Source organism: Hemicordylus capensis, chromosome 2 (genome assembly GCF_027244095.1).
Source record: "Hemicordylus capensis ecotype Gifberg chromosome 2, rHemCap1.1.pri, whole genome shotgun sequence".
Classification (NCBI taxonomy): Eukaryota; Metazoa; Chordata; class Lepidosauria; order Squamata; family Cordylidae; genus Hemicordylus; species Hemicordylus capensis.
The window spans coordinates 119,763,443-119,768,134 of record NC_069658.1 but is presented as its reverse complement, the minus strand read 5'-3'; the positions used below and the strand labels follow the sequence as shown (position 1 = coordinate 119,768,134).

At 42.7% G+C, this 4,692-nt stretch overlaps 1 long non-coding RNA gene across 1 annotated transcript; it reads right to left on the bottom strand.

Annotated features, from left to right (window-relative positions):
• Positions 1-295: 295 nt before the first annotated feature.
• LOC128346680 (uncharacterized) lies at positions 296-3,950 on the bottom strand. The gene is made up of 2 exons (XR_008317123.1): positions 3,810-3,950; positions 296-2,505 (listed from the first exon to the last, which is right to left on the bottom strand). It is a non-coding gene; the product is annotated as an uncharacterized LOC128346680 (long non-coding RNA).
• Between the last annotated feature and the right edge of the window lie 742 nt (positions 3,951-4,692).

The following is a 4,692-nucleotide window of genomic DNA, read 5'->3' as shown; positions in this document are numbered from 1 at the left end:
AAGGTTTCACTGTAGATGGCATTGTTATAAACAGTTTATGTACGTCACTGGGTGGCATTTTAGTTGATTTTCCAAAGAATTAACTCTTCGTTGTATCCAAAAACTGATATTATCTTTAAATACAAAAAGTACTCTACCGTCGAAATGTTCTGATGTTTTTATAAACTGTTCCCAGTGTAATTAATCAGTGCTGCCAACATAATACTGTTCCTGAACCTGTCATCTCTGCTAGTATGACACTGCTCCCACAATGCTGGAGGTGGGAGGTTAGTCATCACTTCTCAAAGATATTCCATTCTGAAGAACAAAAGTGTATTTATTTATATAGCAGAAACCAAGCCAAAACAAAGCAAAAGTACACAGTCCCAGACCAATCAGCAAAAAAGAAAAGGGGCGGGGGGTGGGAAGCTGAACAATAATGGTTCATTGTCAGGCCACACACAGAGTACAGCCCTGTTTTTCTCATCTGAAAGGTTTGTGCATTGGAAAGAAGATAAACAAGAAGGAGATAAAATGAAGATTCAGGATATTTTCAGAAGTCACTTGACTATTGCTCTGGTTCTCACCTGCAATCTCTGATGATGCTGTTGCTTCATAGTGCAAGCTACTTACTTCAAAGTCATCCCGGAGCAGATATGTGTCCTTCAACAAAGATGTGATATATGTTGATAATGGCAATGTTATGCCTTAAAGCAATAAATTGTAGCTGGGAGTGATGAGAGTTGTAGTTCAGCAGCATCTAGAGGAACCCTGATTGGGAACCAGAGCCTTAAACCCACGAGATAATGGCAGGGTTGAACTTTCTGGTTCTTGCCTCTTATTAAAATTTCTTAAAGAAGAAGAAGAAGTGCTAATTGTAAAATGGTCAGCATACAACCAATCTTGGGTTACGGCAACATTACTGAAAACACAACTGTTTTAAGGGAAAGTGGGCTTTTCTGGTTTAGTGCACAACAGTTGCAAGTAGGCTCTTCCATTATCCCCATTCAGAATTACAGTTTAATTCTAACTGTTTGCTCAGAAGTTCTATTAATTGTCCCTCTCCCACTGATGGGACTGGGTTCAGTGTGATGGAAGGATGTGGGAAACTTTGGCCCCAGATGCATTATGGTTCTTGAATTCTGCTCCATGGCTCCAGCTAGGACACTTCAAGGTTCACAGGGTTATCTGGGGCTGGGAGGGCAAACAGCCAGCCAAATCCAGCTTTCCGCAGCCTGAGGTTGATTTTAAGTGAAATAAATAAAGTAGACCTCCTTCCCCATCATCTCCCTAAGGCAGTGGTGGGCAAACCTGTCTCTCCAGTTGTTGAATGATAACTCCAGCTGAAGGACCAAGTTTGTTCACCCCTGCCCTAGGCAGAGCCAGCTCTTCACTGACTTCAGGGATCCCAGCAGGAAGGAGGACTGTGCATGGGAGGGAGAAAAGATCCACATGACAAGCCCCTGATCAGAAACTCTATGGTAAGGCCTAAGCAATGAGGGATCATTGCAGAACATCCAGAATTTAAATGGAGGTGGGCATTTATTTACAGCAATTAAACCATATTAACTATTCATAAAATAAGATTTAATTGCATAAAACTAACATGTAAAGCAAAGGCCTAATGCTCGTTGACTTATTCTACCACATTTGCACTCAACCAGAACACTGGTGAAGGTGAATGAGGGCTGATCTGGCTGTTACTCAGGAATTCCAGGCTTGGATTTCCACAAGCTTTTCCTGTGGCATCAAAAGCAGCTGGAACACACGTGATCCAAATTGGGGCTCTAGCAGGAGGAAGGAGAGTTTAAACCCTTTGCTCTCTCACTGTGTCTCAGTCTGCATCACACCCAAGCTGTTCTTTGCACTCACACGTTTTCCTTAATGGGACAAATAACAATTTCAGAGGGAAAATTAGGTCAGAACTTGGGGGTGGGGGCAAAGGGTTAACCCCCTCATTCCCTGGCCCTGATCTAAATCAGGCCTCCTGGACATCAAGTACAGCTGTGTATAAGGCATGTGTATCTAGTGGCACTCAGGAAATGTGTCCACTTCTGGAAAATGCTGGTCTACTAGGAAAATACTGTAGAAACTGAGATGTTTGCAAAATCTTGCACATCATGACATCCAATCTATATTCAGTAATAGAAATAAATAAGCTTGTCACCACCTGTCACAGTTGCATAGCCAAATTGTACAACCAACTCAGGCTTAGTGTACCTTCCTAGTAATCACTTCTCTTATAAGGCAGTTCATGGGTGGTGGCACTGTTTCTTCAAAAGTATCCCTCCTTTCAAGCAGAGAGCACCTTTTCCAAAAGGACACCATATTCATTCCACACCGACAGTTTTTTCATACCAAGTTCCCATTCAAAGTGCTCTTTAGCTTGTCATCCTCTCAAAGGGAAAATCTGTGTGATGGCACATGTTTGCTCTGTGTGTCCATTTTTGACACACGGATTTATATGTACATTTGTTATTTGTTCAAATAAAAGCTTCATCAGATGTGAAATGCAGTAGGGGAGATCTAGGGAAAGAAAGAGAACACTGAAATGACAGTAAATCTTCTTAGAGCACAAAATGAAAACTATATTGCACGTCATACAAAGAGGAAGGTGAATGTAAAAGCTTTAAATCTGTCAATACTTGATTGTGAGTTGCATTCGCAGAGAATTAAGAGTTCATATAGTAAATGCCAATTAAAACAAAACTATGTTATGCTGAAGTGCAAAAACTTCATTTTAAAATGGACAGCTCAATCCTATGCATGTCCGCTCAGAAATAAGTGACACTGAGCTCAGTGAGGATTACTGTCAGGTAAGTGTTAATACGATTGCAGCCTTTATTGATTAAATGGGCAGGCAGAAAGGGGTTCAACCTAGAGTCAGTTGGATGGGGCCCAGTGATCCATACCAATGGCTTGGAACCAGGATATCTTAAGAACCACTTCTGCGATAAGAACTTGCCTGTCAGGAGTTCTAACATCCAATGCCTGCTGAGGCTAACCCCACCGCTGACTTGGACCCAAAGCAGTTCCCACAACAATGTCCAGCTCACCACAAAAACAGCTCTTGGAGCCGCTGGAAATAGCACTGAATCCACAGCAGATGCCCAGCAGAGCACATGAGACAAGCCAAACTGCTTGCCATATTGCAGATGGGATTGATTCAGTTGATCGTATGAGGAGCAGATTGGGGCAAGCTTGGGCAGAAACACAGGGTAGGGAACAGAAACCTAGAGGAGCAACCAAATGATGGACGCTCCAATGAAGGAGGAGGGAAAAGATGACAAAAAACCTGCTTCCCTCTATTATTGAGACCTGGGCGGTAGACAGGTGGGAGAAAAGGGAAGAGAAGAAGGGGTTGCTCACCCCACAAGCCTTGACCTAACCCAAATGTTAGTTTGTCAACAGGGCGCCCCCATGACCCATGTCCTTCAGAGGCTCAATTGGCAGTGACGCTGGACAGGCCTTGTTGGTATTGGCCCTAAGACTGCAGAACTCGCTCTCCCCAAGTTCATGTAGCCCCCCTCATTGCCCACTTTTGTGAAGATTGCAATTCCCTCAATAAACTGACTGGATTTTATGTTCTCCTGACTTCTGTGGCATCCGGGGGGGGGGCGGTATTCACAATCTAGTTTGTATCCTTGTTTTCCTGCTCTTGACTGTTTTAACTCTACTAGTATGCCAGTTGGAGCATTTTTCATGGGGAAAATGGCATGTAAATGAGACAAGCAAATAAATAAAATACTTGGAAGTGATTTAAAACCAACTGCCTCAGCCCTCCTTATATTTATTCAGAATCAGAAGGAACACTTTCTGTGCATACATACTGCTTTTAAATGAAGAAAAGTTATTTTGATTGGCTTAAGAGGAACTGAAAAGAAAAAATAATAATAATGCCACCTATCCTTCCTACAGACTGCCCCTTATCATTTATTCTTTATTCTTTTTCTTCTCAGGAAAGCAGGTCCCTTTTGCTGCAGCGACATAGTCATTTACAGTACTTAACAGAGCCAGCAGGGGTCACTATGTGATGAACTAAATCCAGAAAGGCCTTGGCCCTCGTATGCCAGGGAAACAAGCCCGAAACTGCAGCAGTGTGTGGTGGATGCCCGTTTTTCTCTGTAGTTAGCAGCTGTTGTCTTTAATGAATGCCTCCTGCTTAAGACAACTGTGCATTCATTCCTAGACCATGTTTCTCTTATTGCCTGCAGAAACTCTGTAATGATTGTTAGTGGAGGTTACTCTAATGAGGGAACGTTAATAATGTAACATTAGATCATTTAAATGAGTGTGTTGATTTTCTTCCAGTGCTGTGCAACATGGAGTCTTGGGTAGCCTCCTGCTGAGGAGTGAACTGTGGAGTCATTTGATTATTTCATGGAACTCACTCACCAGCCCTCCTGCTTCCCCAGCCCTGAGCAGATTCTGAGGAACAGATAAATGACTGGGCGCGCACACCTTGCTGCTGGGGAAAATGGAGAGAGGAGTGGGAACAGCCACTGAATGACGCCTCAACAGAGTGATAAAACTGCCACCACCCTTGGTAATACAAGGGGTCCTGGTAGAGATAATTAAAAGTCTGAAGAGGAAACTGTCATGTTGATGAGGCGAAAGAAAAAGAAGGAGCACCTGGGGACAGAGATCAAATAAAAGAAAACAATATTTTACCCTAATCCATTAAAATCAACAATTAAAAACCAATACATTCTT